The sequence below is a fragment of the Ctenocephalides felis genome, unplaced genomic scaffold (genome assembly GCF_003426905.1).
Source record: "Ctenocephalides felis isolate EL2017-DRISC unplaced genomic scaffold, ASM342690v1 CF-g0.4_SCAFFOLD_02917, whole genome shotgun sequence".
NCBI classification, from domain to species: Eukaryota; Metazoa; Arthropoda; class Insecta; order Siphonaptera; family Pulicidae; genus Ctenocephalides; species Ctenocephalides felis.
The window spans coordinates 1-20323 of NW_020539071.1; the positions used below are offsets into that span (position 1 = coordinate 1).

Sequence of the window (20323 nt, forward strand, 5' to 3'; positions counted from 1 at the left end):
GGCAAAATTGTTTGCATATAACTTTCTTGAACTTTTGTCAGTTACTGTTATGACAACATAATGGTTTTCTTTTTCTTTGTGATAATGATGATAATGATATTTCGTTCAACATTTTAAAGCAGATTAACACAATGTGCAGAAAAGGTTTTCAGATAGAGACTATACATAGATTTAACTAAACTTAATCATTATTTGATTGAGCACCAAGATAAATATAACAGAGTTAATTTACAAGAATATCTTAGGCATTAATTTTATTCCTTATTTTTGAATATGTTCCTCTTTTTTGCAATATAAATTTATGACCTTGTTAAATTGTTGTTGCTGGGATTTGAAGTTAACTTTTGAGTGCATGAAGAGAGATCTAAAACTTCTATCTCTTGTTTGTTTTTGAAGTAAAACTTCTTTAGGCGCGATATGGGTGTAAAAAATTTCTTTAGGCGCGACACGGGTGTAAATCCTACGACGCAGGTAGGCGCTGATGTCGCGAGTCGCGATACACTCCCGTCATGTCATGCGTCGAACGCTAAACCCTATATGAACTTGCATTAATTGAATCACGTTTTTTATGTTATGTCCTCATGGAATAAGACTTTTCTTAGAGAATAAATGTGTCATGGAATATAATAAATTTATATTGAATCTCGTTGAAGACAAAATAATATCTACTGCCACGGATATTTATGTAGGTTGCCATGCGACAGATCAACAATCATACATTCGTCAGCAGTTTCACAAAAATCGGTTATTGATACCGGGGGTTTGCCGTATGAAATAATTTTAGTTCTGAATAAATTTTACATAATAACAACTAATATTGATGTAAGTGATGGCTTAGCTAATGGCTGTGTAGAAAAATTAGTGTACATAGAATGTGGCGATAATGATGAACTTCTACGTTTATGGTTTGAATTTCCTAGTAAGATAGGTAACAAAATAGGAAAAATTAGGAAGAAAGCTGTACATCATATTCAAACTCTTAATATCAGTAGGACAGCTGTGCCGATTCTTAGGAGATCTTCATCTATTCCAATGAATAGAAATAAAATCATATTTGCCAAAAGAAATCATTTTCTTTAATGCCATTAATTCTTGCTGGAGATTTCAATGTCAATTTTCGTTCAGAAGAATCTCAACCATTAATTGATTTTTTAAATAATAAATTTAATTTAACAATGAATAATTCTCCATTTGAATCAACCACAAGATATGGCACGACTATTGATGCAGTTTTCTCCAGAAATGTACATAGTTTACAAAGCAAAATTTATGTCTCTCATTTCAGTTATTACAAACCTATTATATCATATATGAAATATGATAGCAATTAATCTATCGCTGTTGTTTCAAACAGTGTTATTGATGTTATGTGATTATTAATAAATGATTTTTAAAATTCAAATATGATGTTTTTTTTTTTATCTTAATTACCTACTCATACTATATTAAAAGTTTTACTTCAATCGCGTGTGATCCTTACGCGCACTCTTTTTATTATTTGGATCCATTCTCAATGCTTTTATTATATGGTATAGATAATGTCTAAATTATATTTATATTTTCTAGAAATCTAGAAAATATATATATATATATATATATATATATATATATATATAATTTAGACAGTTTTTTGGCATGAACTGCTAGGGCAAAATATATTACAAAACAATATATATTATAAAATATGTTATAAAATATATTTTATACAAACAATATATTATATACAAATATTTATGCTGTCTGTGCATTGTTTATAAAAAGAACTACTTACTATGTAGTGTACATATAATGTAAAATATTATTGTTAAAAATAAATGCTTTTTAAAATTCAATTTCTTTTTTTTAATTTTGAATTTATAAATAGAACTACTTACTATGTAGTGTTTATATAATGTAAAATATTATTGTTACAAATAAATGCTTTTTAAAATTCAATTTCTTTTTTTCTTTATTTTGAATTCAAACGGTCTACAATATTGGTGCGTTTCTATAGTATTTTTCGTTCGCACCCGTTCTACGGTCGACGCGTAGGGAGAGCAGCTCGAACTAGTTGTCAGTTGGCAACGAAATATGGCCCGAGAGAGCGATCTATATACTCTTCTTTTATCTATGTGTCTACCTATTTGAGTGACTGCCTATCTAAGTGTCACTTGTGACAGTTGTCAACTAAGTTAATTAGGTTGTCAAAATAAGTTAACTTGTCTACTTTTGTACCTGCTAATCTGTCTACCCGTTTTTTGGCTACTTGTCAACCTGCTTATCAGTAGATCTATCTTCCAGTCGACCAGCCTTCTTGTCTACTTTTCTACCTTCCTACCTGTCTATCTTTCTGTCTTCCTATTCTTCTACTTGTCTACCTGTCTATGTATATGAAACAACAATAACGATTTGTCATAAACATTTCAGACCACCAAATGTCGAGTTTTTAACTTTTTTCTCTGCAACTCCCAAACCGATGAACCTGCCTTGCAAAAGTGTAATCATAATCACTTTTCACTTTTTCAATGCAAGAAAATGTTGTTTAAATCAGATGCTCTCAAAAGCAGCCGTTTTTGCACTTCTTGTGTCTTTAAATCTATGTATCTGTAACTTTTGAATCATAATAGTGTTGGATAGAACACACTGCTAAGCCTCGTTCATTGATTCTTGATTTCAATTGTTTGTTAAAAAAATTTCTAACCTATTTTTTTTTCTCAAATTTGATGATAATTTCTTTAATATATAACTAATTTGAGTTAAATTATTTAACGTACTTTATATGATTTAATTGTTTTTAATATACATTATATTAACAAGGAAAATCTAGAATTTTTATATAGACCTGTGTTCAATTATGAATCTTAATATATATATATATATATATATATATATATATATATATATATATAGGTAGGTTTTTAGTGATATATGCAAACATTGAGTTTAAAACTAAGAAATTAAATTATTATCTAAAAAGTGTTTTCGTACAGTAAGGTGTATCGCAAAACGGCAAAAATGTTTTTTGCTGATAATTTGGCAAAAATTAGAAACAATATTTATGTATATGCATGTGTGTAGAATATATCTATGCAACTTCGAATAAAATTCGAACTTCGAAGTTAGAAAGTTTAGATTAAAACTTTGTGCGCGTTTTCGAGAAAATGGATCAAGCGATTTAATTAGGTGTGAAGATTTTATTAGTTTTTGAAGTTTCACTAGTTTGTGAAAATTATTAAAATATACTAACAAGTTCAACAAAAACATACAAACATACTTGTAAGACTAAGAAAAGTAATAATGTCTTTTCATACAATCGAGATTTCTCAGATTCTGCCTGTGATATTATTTTATATGTAAAATGCAACCATATTGCCTTATTTAATTGATTTTAAATAAGGCAATATGCTAATATGTATATTGTTTTGTTATATACCTATACTGTATAACAGAGCTTCTTAAACTATGAGTCTCCATCTGGGGTCGCGTAGAAAAATTCTGGGGGGTTGCGAGAGATCTTAAAGTTAAATATAATCGTATCATTCTAAAACATTACGTCTAGATCTTCGTATACCTAATAAATAAGTTACCTAAAAATATAAATTTCTTTTTCTTTTATATTTACGTGGAGTCGTCAAGAAATCGCAATCATAAATGTGGTCGCGAATGAAAGTTTAAGAAGCCCCGCTGTATAACATAAAACTCATATCAAATCATAATAAATATTCATGATTATTTCATTTATTTAATTTGAAAATTATAACACAATAACTGATATGTACTCTGGAAATACTACTTTAATTACTACTAAATTTAATTAATTAAAGCTATAACTAATTAATTAATTATAAGTGCAAGTTCATGAATATTTTGCATATGTTTCATTCGTGTGAAAAATAAACTAATTTTTTGTATTTACATATTTACATACCACTGACATAAAATATTTCAATATAACTATCTAATATCGACTATTTAACCCTTTCCACTCGGATATCGCCTCTCCGACGACAAAACATATATATATATCATATAATAGAGAAGATAACAGCCTCTCATTGTTTTTAGTCATCAGTAACTAGCACTTAGTGTTATTTTAATTGATTTATATCTTCAAAATACTAACTTTTCTTTTAAAAAATGTTTAAACTTTCATTGTTTTTCTTGCTAGCAGCAAGATCGAGAATATTTTAAGAACAGAAATTTGAAACTGATCACTCTCTGCTTGATCTTCAAACCAGCGTAATGCAATGTCCAAACTTCATATGCTTGCTCAGCTGAAGGAATAATTTCTTTTTTAACTTCTTTATTTTCGTTTTCTTCTTTAACAGTTACCAACTCTACAATAACTTTATCTTCTGTGATAAGCAATGTTGAGTCACCATCATCTGGCTTGAGATCAGTTAAGAACTTTTCTCCTTCGTTTTGCAGATCACGAATACCATGCCTGGATTTAAATCTTTTTAGCCATCCTGTACTGGCCTAAAAATTAGGTGGTCCTCCATATTGTTGGTTGAGCTCCATAGCCTTTTCGCATAGAATTGGTCCATTGATCTGTTCACCTTGGGATCTTTTTTCTATAATAATCCATCTATAAATGGCTTCATCGGCAACTTTATTTTCAGCCAGTCTCATGGTTTTACGTTCCTTAACTCCATCGGCAGAGTCTATTTTGGATATAAATTCAATAATATCGGATTTTTGTTTTCGTATATAACTTATGGTAGATTTTCCAACTCCGTATTCTATGGCTAGTTTGATTGCAGGTTCTCATTCATCTAAACGCCTAATGATATCGTATTTGTCTTTCATAGACAGAACTACTCTTTTGCGTTTCATCATTTTTGATACATATGCAAAAAACAGTTTTATGAAGACTCTTATCGATTAAGAAAATTATTGGAGATTATCTTGAGCATCTCCTATCAAAAGTCTTGACGATTATTGTTATTCATTTTTTCTGTAAATAGAATAGAAAATGGCTACATGTAATGTTTAGGAATGAAATGTAAATAGTATTTGATGGTAAAATATGAAATGGGAAAAATTTATAGAAATTCTGTACGGATCAGAGACGTGGACTCTAAGAAAGCCCGACAAAATCTATCTGGAGAGTTTTGAAATGTAGTACTGGAGACTAATGGAGAAAATAAAGTGAACAGATATTCTAGCAAATGAAGAAGTCGTGAGAAAAGTGGGCAAAAAAGGACTCTACTGAGCACAATCATTAAAAGGAAAGGAAACGAAAAAATCTTACAGAAATCCGGGGCCAATGATCTAAGCAAACGACAAATGACTGATCTTATCTTTTTTCATGAGACAGTAAATTTCTAAGATCAAACCGTATTGTACAGACTTCAAAAACCACATAGAACTAAATATTAAACAGTCCCATCATTAGAGTAACAATGATGATCAACAAACAGTGCTCGAAACGAAACATTTTTAATTGGAAGAATTTTTGCTTCTGAAAGATTAACGACAACATGATCCGCAAGATAAGGTCTGGACCTCAGAACGAACTAAATCCTGAATACATATTATAAAGTTTACGAACCCCAATTACGTTCGATAAATGTACGGACCAAAAAGGAGATGTGGAAAAAAATCAGGGACCATATCAATGACGAATTCGGCACATGTGTTGAAGGGGCAGTAAACGGAGAGGAAAAAAGGGTATAACATCTGAATTTTTTTTACTGCGCTCCGAATTTCATGAAATTTTGGAATTAGATTCATCTTACCCTCAAGTTCAAAAGTGAAAACAATTCGGGTTGCGCCATCACCCCCGAGAATTTTTTTTTTATAAAATCGTGAGTTTTTTGAAAATAGTTTTGTACTAAATTAGTGAATCTGCTAGAATCCATCAAGATGTCTATAATGAAGTGAATTCTAGATGGAATGTGAATTACTTTAATTCTGGTGGAAATGGCGCTCATTAAACCATATGATTTAAAAGAAAAAAAATTCGTATATGCTTCTTATTTGCATGATAGCTAACTCATTTTACACGCAAAAAACTTTAAAACAGCACTCATTTTAAAGCTTATGTTGAGCACTATAAAACCCAATTTCACCGAAATGCATAAAATGTAAAACCTCGACACTAGATGGCTTTAAATACAACAATTAAATCTTGAACGAAATAAAAAACGACTTTGCTCTTTAAAATCTTGCTTACTATTTTTCCTAGAACACTTTATGTAATACAATTTATTAAGATTTTTATTGACATTATTTTGTTCATTACATGATTTTCGTTAGAATGTATATTTTAGGAGATATTTGCAAAAAACGAAGAAAAACGCCAAAAATATATGAATCTTTAGTGGCCAGTAACTTGAAAAGTATTAGTTTTTTTGAAAAATTTTCTTATAATTAGTTCTTCTATCGATTTACTACGTTATTTTGAAAAAATGTAATTACACAATTGAGAAGGGGTGTTATCTCCCCGGGGGGGGGAGTGATGGCGCAACCCGAATTGTTTTCACTTTTGAACTTGAGGGTAGGATGAACCTAATTCCAAAATTTCATTCAATTCGGAACACAGTAAAAAAGTTCAGAGGTTATACCCTTTTTTCCTCTCCGTTTACTGCACTAGTAGGCCAATAAGTTGGTTTTCCAGTCGATAAGAATGAATAATTTTTATTTAACAGAATTTGTGCCAACTGCTTACCTCTGGGGTGGTGAGTCTAGAGCCCCATAAGGTATTTTTACTGTTAAAATCACCACTCACTATAAATCTGTGTCCTGATATATCAAAGAATTTTTCATAATCATCTGTTTTCATCGTGTGACGTGGCGGACAATATGCAGAATAGACAATGATATCTTAAGGAAATGTATTAATACATATTGTAATTGCTCGTACGTAATTTTCTTGAAAATTTGTTAGTGTGTAATGTGAAATACTGTTTTTAATCAATATTCCAGATCCAGCGTGTGCAGTATTGTCTCGGTGATTAGTCTTATAGAAATAATAGAAAGGAATTTTGAAATGTAGATTATTTGTTAAATGATTTTCACTGATTAGCATCACATCAATCATGTGTTGTAAAAATAATATTAATTCATTTTTATGATTTAGAACACAATTTGCATTCCATTGAGCAATTCGAAGAAACTTGGCCATTCATTTTTAACTAATTTGGTTAACATGTTCATGTCTAACTTATTTTGTTCTATTAGTTGTTTGAACATGCCTTTAAAATCATTAACAAATGTGATAAGGGCAACGGTTATCTGTGACTGTTCGATTTCATTACTTCGTTGATATTAAAAACTTAAAAACTAATAAGAGAAATGCGCAAAAGTATTGACGATGGAATGACAAATTTAGCAGGAATGAAAAGTAATACAAAAATTTAAAAGGATAAAATTACAGATAACTTTCAAAAAGAACAAATACTTTGCAAACAAAATAATCCTAAAAACATAAAATATATATATTGATATCAAAAATGAGAGAAAACTAATTTCCTACGATTAAAATTCATTTACGAGATATTCTTCTTTATTATCTCCGCATTTAAAATAGTTATTTTGCTATATAATCAATCATTAAAGTTGCATTTGACAAAATCTTAGATTAGTTTGCGGCTGGAGCCACATGGGTGCTGTATGAACAGCATGGTAAGGTGTGCCGGCACCCTTACAACTTACTCCGCTCTCCGTTTGCTTGCTTTGTAATCTATGTCGTGTGGTGATTCACATCGCAGAATTTGCAACCATGGGTTTTTGTAATGTTAATTTGATTTTGTTTAAATTGAGTGCTCTAGTGTACAAATATTTATCTGAATTGGCGATAAAATTATTTGCAGGCTTTCGGTTAGTATTTTGGTGTGTCATAGTTTCGGTTATTGATTCAATCTGTGAAGAAATAACATTTGACAGCCTTCCCAGACAGCACAAGACATGCCAGGGAATGTCCCACTTGTCCTCACAATCTCCTAATATCGCGATATCCTATGAATATCCTATGAATATGCAATGGGACGTCTCAAAACCAAAGGACTCGAGCAGGTATAACGCACGGGTTCCCGAACATGTCGCTCTCGTACGCGCACGGCTTGAGACCTCTAATCCTCTAAACGTATATGTTTGTCCCTTTCTCTTTCGTCGCGTCGGTTTTGCGTCCTTTAAGGTTAAGCTAAGCGTCATCAAACAGACGCTATACGAGTATGTGGAATCATCATAGTTTTTGAGTAATTGAGTAATAATAGTGAAAATTTTATTTGTTTTATATAATTATATGAGCGTGTGTTATAAATAATTAATATTATTTATCAAAATACTCTAAAATTAAGTAATAATAGTGGAAATTTTATGTGTTCTATATAATTATATGTGCGTGTGTGTTATAAATATTGCAGCAACATATTGAAAGGGGGGCAGATATAAACGATGGTAATTAAAGCTTTCTGTGTACTGTTATTTGAAATACTATGTTACTAGTACAAATAGAATTTTTAATTTAATGCTGACATTTCTACCCTGTCAGCTTATCCAGCAGCCATGCCTAATTTTGTATCAAATGCTGTGTTTGAAAGAGAATTAACAAAGAAGAAATGCTCTCCACTATGTTTGTTGGAGGAGCTTCAACTTATGGAGGCTATTCTTCTGAGCAAAGATATCAAAATACAATTGGTAATCAAAAGTTTATATAGATTTATTTTTATTTGTTAACTTTATCATATACTAAACAAACTTTCTCTTTATATTCTGTATTTAGTCATCAGAGTCGAGCTATGAAAATCCATTTTTGATGATGGTTTGGACAAAGAATTTTGCTAGGGACGAGGAAAGGGCAAAAATAAATTTTGTGATCTAGTGCCTTGCGATGTCATCACAGGTAATTTATATATCTTATACTTATGATGTGTTGTAAATTATGAATTAAACTAATATATAATTAATTCCAGGAATTGCTTTGAAAAATTTGCCGCATGAGTCATAGTTTACTGTTTCAGAGGCTGCAAAAAGCTGGCTGCGACGTGCCAATAAATATTATACAAGGTATTTTTGTGAGATGTGTACTATATGTTTTTCCTATTGACAAAAAAATCATGATTATTGACTGGTTAGTTGTATCAATGTTAGTGCAAAATTTGTGCTGTGTACACATTTTTAGATGTAAAAAACCAAGTTTAATATTCACTCGTAATGACATCAAATTGTGTCGATATATTTGGAATTAGAGATTATTTTATAAATCTCTGTCTATTTTGATTGATGTATCGCTCTTAAAGAACTTACTCATATATATATACATATATATGCATTTATTCATTTGTTTTCTATTTCAGGAGAGAAAATCAACCATGAACTAGGATTGAATGCCGAATTAATTATATTTTTAATATTGTAAAATAAGTTATTTTGAATTAAAGTTGTATATATTAAATTTTGTTATAAAATTATCTCAGGATTTTGTTATTTTGTAATAAAAGTTTACTTTGTGAAATTGTGTTCTTTTAATTTATTTAATTATAATTATTATCTAAAAAGTAAAAAACAATTCCATAATTATATCCTATTCATGTCCGGTTTATGTCCGGAATATCCCGCGCGGGATATCCTACAGAACGTCCCATAGGTGCGACATATTAACATGTTTCGGATAAGATGAGGATACGCGGGATATCCGTAAGGCTATCGCAGGGACAATGAATGTCCGCGCGTGGATATCCTGTGGACGTTTTCCAGGATGTCTTGTGTTGTCTGGGTTCTATTCTGCAATTTCTTTGATTTTATTTGCGAAATATTTGTTAGTAACGTTCTTGCTTTTTGCTTATTGCTTATCGATTTAAGTTTAAACTGCATGTCTAAATGTCCGTATTATTTATCAGATTATTGAGTACGTACTCGCTTTATTCTTTATCGATATTGTTTCAATCCACATGGTAGTTATATTTTAACAATTTTTTATATGGGCATTTCAGGTTTTCTTTCTTTTCATATGATTTTCATATTTACATTTGTATATATCAAATATTATAATGTTTTATAATTTCAGATGTCAATAAAGAAACATGTATATGATGAAAGGTTATGGGAATGCTTTGGCTGTATGGCCGTACAAGGTGATTTGGGTAACAGATTCTTAACGTAAGTACCTTTATGTTTTTCATATCAATCTAGAACACTACAATTAAATACTTACAATATCAACTAAAACAGTAGCATTTTAGAAACTGATATGTATCATATATAAATTTTGCAACTAAATAAAGTTACAAATGTTCGTTCAATAACATTCCTAGCCTTTTTGTGCAATTCATTGTATTGCTCCTCAGTATACTCAAACCTTATCGGTGCCCTGTGTGGGGTGTGTAGACAATGTTCTAATGGGTAACCTGAAACTCTTGTAAATGTACAACTGATAAGTTTTTTCTTTCTTGATTTGCTGTATTAAATATATCTATAAATTACCCACTAAATAGGTAAATAATTCGGTAGGGCTCTAACTACTAGGACCTGAAAAATGCCAACGCCATATGTGGCGGCAGGATATCTACTACTCGCAAACGATATCCTTTCATCAGCATTACATATCTGATGATATTTATTATTGAGTCAACATTCAAAATACTTAAGTAATCAACTAAATAATACTTACTACTTCAATATTAATAGAGTAATGACCCTTCCCATTTATATAAATACCTGCTGGTGCCACAGCAATCTTTTGTGGGAGCTTAACTATCTTCTGATTGTATCTTATTTCTTATTGCAACTAAACTTCATCTTTCGGTCTTGATTATTAGTCCTTGGTAGAAATATTTTATTTTATATTGATAAACATTTGTATTAGTAGCATTTTGTTTATTGTTGAAAAGTTATTTTAAATAGTACATGGAATAAAAGTATTTTATTAAAGGAATTAAGTTTTTTAAGAAGATTTCATCTTTGGATTTAGTAATTAAGCACCTACTGCTACCCTTTGGTGACCAAACATGAAAATTACAGATATTTATATCAGACACATACATTAGCATTTGGCATGGAGCGTAATAAATATTGCTCTTTTTTAAACATGGTTTCGATTATCTATATTTGAGTAGCCAACATTAAAGTGTCGAATCTCCTCATCAAAGATATCATATTGAATGGCATTTAATTTGTACAATTTTTATTAGTTTGTTATTTTTAATAACTAAATAATCTATACTAGTGCATAACCAGGATTGTAATAGCTTCACTAACAATCCAATTGGGATCACATCAACAGGATATTTGGCTCTTGTTTTGTTTTTCTATTTTTCATGCCGTATTCCATTGCCTTAGTTGGATTGGCCATTGACCTTGGATTGATTAGATCATGGTCCAAAGTTTTAAAATTGTTTTTGTGACGAGCTGAAAACCACTCTGAACTTTCACTTTGATCTATTTTTTTAAACACAACGATTTGGTTATTATATAGTTGACTTCATATTTTGATAGTAGTAATCATACAGTTTGAATCAGAAAATATATCACGTATAATACTGGCTCTGTTTGGAAGTTTTAAGTAAGAGTTTCATTAGATTTTCGGTGTTTTTCACAGCTATTCTTTAAATGGCCGTATCACATAAAGCTGTGACAAAAATTCTAGCAGTTGTTTGAATTGCGGTCTCAGACTCACGTTTTAGAATAATGCGAAAAGATCAGTTTATCACTGATACATTATTATCTTCTATATAATAAACTAGTTCATATTTTCTTGTGTTTTGAAAATCATCATCAATAGCGAGAGGCTTTGAATAGAATCCTTTCCCAACTTCTCCAGCCTTGCTCTTCAGATGTTTTTGACTTACTCCTGTCGTTGTTTAGCATAAATGTGGTTACAATTAGCAGTTCTGTTTTAATAAAGCGACTGACAGAAATTCTCGGGAAATTCATATAGCAATTGCCTACATCAGTTTCATATGAATCATTACCAAAAAAATGAATAGCTGCAAGCACCTATAATAAAAATTTAGTAGTTAGTTTAACAAAAAAAAATATTTCAAATTCAAATACCTGATAATAAGTATACTATTACTCCATTAATTCATAGCAGTATGATTAATTTTTTAATGATTGTTAATTGATTATTATTTTGATTGATGTTCAATTGATGAATTGTTAATTGATTATTATTTTGAATTGAAAGCAATATTCATAAAAAAATGTTCACTTAATAAACTTGTAAAAATTTGAGTTAATTGTCAACAAATTTTTTCTTGTCTAAGAGGGCAAAGTTGGTCTGGTACTTTTTAATACAGCTGATTTCTACATTGACTTTAATTTAATTCATCTAGAGTGCACAATTACAAAATTGTTTACTAAATATGTATGTTGATTTTTTCAAATATAAAAAATACATAAACTTACGCACTTTAAATGTCTAATGAACAATTATTTCGGAATGAATTTGTTATTTGACGAATTTTAAACTTCTCGTAAAGCATGTTTGTAGCAAATTATTATTTCATATCATAGACCAGTAATTCTAATATTCACTAAATATTCATTAAAAATTTGCGGACAAATTTTTTTTTTAATTTTACACATTGACGTCACACTCACACCCATCTGCTGTTCAGAAACAATCTCTTAAAACATGATTGGTTTAAGTTATAAGTAAATCATTTAATGTATTTATAACTACCTTTTATTAAGTTTACGGTTAGTAAAGTTGAAAAGTTGATTAAGGTTTTACATCCTACCCTATTTTACTCTTTTGCTACCACATCCGTTTTCGGTTTTCTTTAATTAGCAATCAGAATATACAAATTCTATGAGCTAATGTGTGACGTCAATACAAAAAAACAAAATCAAAATACAAACAATGATAAGCAAATACAAATAATAATTATATGCAAATAAAGAAATAAATATGTTGGGATGTCTCCATTGAGTAACTATTCGTGAAGAATGGCAGGCAGAGATTATTTGATCATGTTAGCTGATCTCGGATCGGAAGATATACTTGTATATGAGATCTAGATTTTTTTGTTTGACCTTGAGACATTTATCTTTATATTTATATCTTTATTTGTGTGCCCCAAATGCGTGGTGCCACATTAGAAAAATGTACACGTCCTGAACAATAAAGAATTGGATTTAAATTATTTACAAGGTCATTTTCTCTATTCTTGATTTTGTATGACTCCCCGTAAACAAGATCAACACCTCCTCCGCAGGTATATCATGTATTGAAGAGAACGTCCTCAACATTCTCGCAGCATCTTTAGTTGAGACTAGAGAAAATGCAATATCATCATTACTATCATCATGTAATATCATCAATATCGGATTTTCTCTCAAAGACAAAGTTTGTAAGTGAGAAACGAGGGAGTAATCATTTCAATCTCAATTATAAACGTTATAAATTAAAAAAAGCGTCTGTATGTGTGCGCAGATTTTTAGCAATTTTCTTGAATTTGTTTCCTTTTCTTAACAATGCGACGAATCATTCTTTTTTGCCTCTCATAGAAGGTGCGCCATCAGTGCAGACACTAATTAAATTACTTACATTCAATTATAATTTATTACATACTTTTTTGAAGTTTTCGAAATTATCGGTCCCGCGAGTTCTTCCTGATAATGTACCCCCAAAGCTAGTAATTCTTTGTAACATTGAAAATCTTTAGTGACAGCACGAATAAAATATAAAATTTGTGCTGAATCTATTTTATCAGTGCTTTTATTTAAAGCAGTGATTTTCAACCTTTTTTGTGCTATGCCTTACCTGAACGTTTCTAAAACCATTTAACATTTTGTTTCTTAAAAATAATAAATAAGTTTTAGGAAACAATTACAATTTAATCGTTTTCAAAACATCACAAATGTTAAAATTTTGAAACATGTAATAAAAAACTGAAATTCAAATTTATTTTATTTGTGATTTTTTCTAAATATTTAATGCTATAATTGATCTTAATGTTTGCTACACCAAGATTTTATATTGGGTTCTAATTTGCTAAGCTTCAATCTCAAATCTCTGCCTCGCCTCCTTCTGCTATAGCAAGTCTATTCTTTTGATATCAATAAATCATTCAAAACACTAAATCCACGTTCTACTAAATATGAAATTGGAAACGGCAGAAGAAACTTTCTTTCGCACATTTGGGTATTTGACTTCAACTTCTCGACAAAGCCATTCCATTGCCCCTTTTATATTAAATAAAGTTTTTGATGACTCATGATTTTGAAATTCAGCAAGTTTTTCTTGATACTGCATATTCGAAACATCAGTCAAATCCACTAATACTGGATTCAGCAGCATCCATGCTGGGAAATCAATTTGTTTCAAATCTCTCCCTCAAATCGACAGATAAGATATCCGGATGATTTTTAATTACAAGCAAAGCATCACGAGTTACTTTACATTTTTGTTTTATATACAATTCAATATTTGTAATGAAACAAAATATCTTCGCTTTCGCATCGACAAGTGTTTTATTTGGTCCTTGGAGTTGTTTATTTAACATATTCAATTTTTCAAAAATATCTGTTAAATAACTTTATCATCGGAAATTAATGAAATCTTCATTTCAGGTTTGTCATTGAAAAATTCACTTAAAACATCGAACAGTTACATATATTTGTTTAAGCATTTTCCTCTAGAAAACCATCTTACTCCCGTATTAAGCAAAAGTCTCACATCGCTTTCATTGCTCTTCACAAAACAGCCTGAAATGACGTTCAGATTTTTTTTTTTTATTTTATTTTCATTCTGCAATCTATAAAAATAACAATATTTAGCAGAAAATGCTGACAAGTGTTTACAATTGGTTGTTTACAAATTAGTACATACGCCCAGTGGTGTATCTACTATAGTTAACGTTCAGATTTGGCACTGGCTTTATATTAATAGTATTAATGCATTTTAAAACTGCATGTAATACCTCATTTAGAACAGGCGAGATATTTTTAGCAACTAAGTGTCCTTATGAATTACACAATGCACAATAACCATTTCAGGTTTTATATCTTTTATCAATTTTAAGCAGCCATTTTTCTTGTCCATCATTTTAGGAGCACCATATGCAGCACAAGATTTTCATTGATATGTTTTTCAATACTAAATAGTTTTTTAACTTATTATTACATTTCTTCAGAAAATTGTCCTGCATCAATAAATCGTACATATGCCAGCAATACAGCCTCACTGTCTTTTGAAGTCGATTCATCCATTTGTATTGAGAAATGTCTAGTTTTTAACTTATCGATTAATTGGTTTTCAATATCGTTAGTCATTTCGTCTATCCTTCTGCGAACAGTATTATTACTGAGTGGCATGCCTTTCACTTCTATGTCATCTTTTTCTGAAACTGTTTTAAGAAATGCTGAAATTGATGGTTTTATCAAATTTTCTCAAATGATGCCGTTTTTTCTACTTTTACAAATTAATAATGACATTTGATAATTCGCTTTATGATGACGATTAATAGTTAAAGAAGTGCAGTAAATAGAGACGGCAATGTTGTTTTTTTTCGAACTTTTCCTTTAAAATTTTAAAATAACTCAAATCTGAATTTACATGATTACGATGTTTTGCCTTCAAACGGGCCTCAAGACGACCTGGTTTCATTGATTCGTTCTACAAGCACTGCTGACAACAGACAAAAGGGATATCCGCTCATCGTGAACAGCGGCCAAATTTTAAATATTATTCATCCTAATATTGACGAGTTTTTCTCTTACTTGCTACACTCATTTTATTGTGGGCTAAAAATATTATAAAACAGTATGAAAATATGTGTTGAAATTATTTAAATATGGCAGAAATAAACAGTAAACGTATGCATGCACAGAGAAAAAATATTAATGTAGGGTAGAGCGGGGCTAAAAGGTCCGTGGGTGAAAAGAATACGATCGATATCTCCAAAACTAGTAAAGTTAAGATTTTTTCGACAATTTTTGAAACTAGAAGGAAAAGGTAAAACCAGCTATTATCTTGATTTTTACGACTTTGCTATCTTTTCTTCATGGCAGTCTTCTTCTACAATCTACATCATACATAATTATTTGTGGTTGTAGCTTCTTGGGCTCTTCCACAACTAATTTTTGCGCACTCAGATTTGCTTTCTTCATTATTTCTATATCTCTCTTTGTTTGAACTTCTAAGACAACTCCTTTATTTTGGAGTTGCCGTATACCTCTAATTTTTATCTGCTTACTAATATCTTTTAGACCAGTTTTTACGTGATCCTTTATTTCATCATTTGATCTACTGTCTGTTCGATCACATTCAGGTTTAATGTATATGTACTGGCTTTTTGGTTTTTGTTGCACTATTTGCGTTGGGAGTTTATTAGGTGCTCTAGATGCCACATTTGCATATGACATGTTGGTAGTTTTCTCGTTATATTTGGCCTCTGTTTTTTCGTGCTCTAAAATTTCTTTTTGAAGCATTAGCTCCAAATTTGACCATTTTTCGAGAATGAACTTTATTACGCCTTTGGACACTTTGTTCGACTCATTAAAAAGAAAACTTTCAAGTTTCTCTCTTTCAATTTTAACTTTATTCAAACTATCCGCGTATAGATTGCTTATGCTTTCTTTAGGGGTTGTGTCCCCCTTCTCTGCCACTTTCTCTTTAGGGGTTGTATCCCCCTTCTCCAGCACTTTCCCTTGGTTTTTGGCTTCTTCCTTTTGGGCAGCGGCCGTTTTGGTTAACGAGTTATCCGTTTTAATTTTGGATTTTTGGGTGTTTATTATTGTTCCCACGAGTATAGGAGATTAGCAGTCGACCCAGGTAGCGCTTAGTGCTTGGGCAAGCCTGTTACTGTCGAGGTGTTGGCTGGTGCCTCGGAGTTGGTCGGTCAGAACCGTATTTCCTCACAGCCATTCACTCCTTCGTCGCGCGCCCTACCTTAGTGTTGAGGGTGTTTTTTATAGAGGATCCTTCCTCGTGACCCGGGCGATTAAGCCAAGAACCCCGTTCTCCAGTGACATGACCTAGAGCTTGCGGTATGTGCCGCTTTTATGTGGGGATCAAAGATGTTCTCGCCCCACAACCTTCCTCCTTTACTCGGGCTTAGGACCGGCAGCAGCGCGCAAGGATACGTCTGCAGGCAGTTCATTCATTATTTACTCTTATTCCATATAGCTCGAGCTTTCACTCATTGCTATGTAGCGTCTGCTTGATAATTGATTATTTCTTAAATTTTAAATATTATGTTTGTGGGTGTTGTGCAGGACTTTTAGCCGTCAGTGGACTGACGTTTCCATCCCTAACCACCTGGAGGCGGTCCTGCCTTTCTAGCTTTCGATTTATAGGTTCTAATTTTAGTTTTGTACTGCATTTCTGGTTGCAAAAGCAACAATTCATTTATTCAATACTTGTAAACACCTTCCGAGAGTGCAGCGATAAAATATTATTTGGTGTGAGTCTTGTAGGGGTCGTTTCTAAGAATGTGGGCGTATGTAGAAGGAATAGGCGAGGAAGGAAGAGCATTTGATAGAATGTCTGTGGAAGGAATTAGAGAATAAGGCAAAGCATAAGAATGAAGTGCAAGAGATGTTTCATGATTAATTCTAAAATTATTGTAAAATGTGCGGTGGATATTGGAGTCTTGTAAAGAAATATTGGGAGTTGAGCAATGGAAGGTTTTGATGTACTTTTGCAAAGAAACAGGAGTATGTAATATCTTTGGGCAAAATGTGCATCGAAAATTTCTGTAAAACTGTTTTGGCTGTCCATGTATTAATCTGATGTAGCGGGAAAGCGAACTAAATAAAAAAATTTGACATAAGCGTCTTCATTGTCTTGGTATTTTTAAGATTGCAAATAGAATGAAAACATTCTTCATTACTATTTATTATTATTCTTTTAAGCATAATTTGGTATTATTAATCATCTATAAAAAAATGTTTTTATTATGACTGATAATTGCCTGAAAAAATAGTTTTATAAAAATATGATAAGGTATATATAAAAAAAATATAAAAAATTATAAAAAGCAAAATTTCCAAAATTTCAAAAATATATTCTATATAAATTACCTCATTCAAGATATAATTTTATAAAATTATTTATGAATAATTTTTAAAACATTTGTTTTTGAAATGGTTAATGTGTTCGTAACATAAAAGTAATAAAATTCAAAATTATGTTCTGGAATTTTTTGCATACATTTCTCTATGTATGTTGTTAAACCCTGTATATATATATATATATATATATATATATAAATTATATAAATATAAATTATTATAAATAATAATTTAAATTATTTATATATAAAAAAACTGCAGCCTAGTACAGTCATAGCCTCAGAATATTCTAAGGGACATGAACATTCATAATATTTTTAGCCCTTTTCAATAAATGTAATTAAAATAGCAAATTGTGACAGTTTTATTCGTATGACGACTATACTCGCCAATACAAAAAATTCTGCCACAACTTCGTGACGAGTATATCCGTCAATTGCAGTTATCTGGTTAAATTGCATTGCAGTTTTGTACATTCGACTATTCAATTTCATCAATTTTGAAATCAGACTATACAAAATTTAATTTTCTGAAGTACGTGGTTCCAATTACGTTGTGATATTATTGCGTACTAAATTATTAATATATTAATTAATTAATGTGCATTTGCATATATTTGTTATTTATTATATAAATAATATAAATTATTATTTCAATGATAAATTATAATTTTTCGACTTCATAAAACTGTGTTATTTTTTACAGTTTTTGGTATAAACTTGAAACCGTTCAAGTTGAATGCACAATCTGTGTATAGTTGTTTTGATGTAAATATCTTTTTCGATATATAAGATTTAAAATAATTTTATTAGATAAATTTGTAGATAATTTTAAAGTCTTTAGAAGTATATTACCAAATGTTTGACACTTTACACACTTTTGCTGAAATCGGGATATGAACTTCAAAAAATGTCCAAGTAGAATGTATAAATTGACTTTGGTATTTCAGATGAGTAACTTTTATGTAAAAGATTTTATTGATATTGTTATATATAACATATATAATATATATATATATATATATATATATATATATATATATGTATATATATTCTTACCAGGTCCAAAGCAAATTTTTCATTTTTCAACCTTTTTCAAACTCCTCTATTTCGCTTATACTCTTCAATAGTATCACTCCCATTTGCTCCTCTTCGTCTGAAACTGAAAACATACAAATTTCAGTTTGATTTTCCATCATTTCTTGAAGATGAAGTGTAATTTTCTCCAACATTGTCGACAAGTGATTCAATGACTTTTCGGGCTTATCTTCGGGCTTATTATCTTTGCTGATAAAATGAACTTCACGATTAATTTTTAATACAATAAAAACGTTGACATTGAAAAATTTAGTGGCAAATTGTTCAAAATAACTTGAAACGTTGAGAACACAAAATTAGCAAATAGGATTTGCTGATAAAAACATATTCTTTTTCAGAAAGTTAGAATGAAATATTGTTTATTAAACATTATAATATAGCAAGAAGTACATTTTTGAGCTATTTTCAATAAGCTCACAATAGCATAGCAAAAATAGTACTCGTATGTACTGATTTAGTACCAAAACTCTGTTTTTCTCTCCAACCTACCAAAAAAGCAGAAGACTAAGCAAATTGTGGGCTTATGTACAATTTCTGATATTATTAAGAAAATAATGATAAACAAAATACTTACTTGCTAATGATTGAAGCTCTTCAATTGCTGGCTCATTATTTCCTATTGAATATACAGCTTTTATCAATACTTTTAATAATTATTACTTTAATACTTACTTATTATTTTAATACTTACTCGCTACAGATTGCTCCTCAATAGTTGAGGAGGGATGATGGTAGTCAAGAGCAGTTGCGATTTGAGGTTTTTCATCTTTTTCAATCATTTGTGCAATACTCTGCACATCATTGGGTAAGTTAGCATCAACATGTTCATTTATTATTGTTAATAATTTATTTGCTTGATTTTCTTGTATTTGGTTTTCCTTAATCCAAACATATAGATTGTTTAAACAAATGTTATTGCTCGAAGAAACCGTTTCGTTGATTGATCTATTCACTGAAATAAAAAAGCGGACAGAATCTACTTTCAGCCTACCACTTTTCTCGAGAGGGCAACTCAGCGGTCAGCCACTCTTCTGATTATGTTTATACTATTTTATTATATGTATATTATATCTAATAATGTTGGCATATACTCAGTGCTAGGCCCGGGCCTAGGGCGGCCCAATTTAGGAGGCGGCAAATTTTTCAGAAGGTCAAAATTTTAAACTCGATAAAATGTCACGACAATTCATTTTAGGAATAGATCCTAAACTTTTTTTTGTAAATTTAGAGATCATTTTCTATCAAATAGAACGTAATACGTTTTCTAATCAAATTTGTTATTC

At 30.5% G+C, this 20323-nt stretch overlaps 2 long non-coding RNA genes across 2 annotated transcripts; both read left to right on the top strand.

Annotated features, from left to right (window-relative positions):
• Window positions 1-7675: 7675 nt before the first annotated feature.
• Window positions 7676-19846, top strand: LOC113381481. The gene is made up of 3 exons (XR_003367549.1): window positions 7676-7803; window positions 9992-10083; window positions 19741-19846. It is a non-coding gene; the product is annotated as an uncharacterized LOC113381481 (long non-coding RNA).
• On the top strand, window positions 8145-9329 carry LOC113381480. The gene is made up of 5 exons (XR_003367548.1): window positions 8145-8382; window positions 8477-8622; window positions 8708-8827; window positions 8898-8991; window positions 9282-9329. It is a non-coding gene; the product is annotated as an uncharacterized LOC113381480 (long non-coding RNA).
• Window positions 19847-20323: the final 477 nt, after the last annotated feature.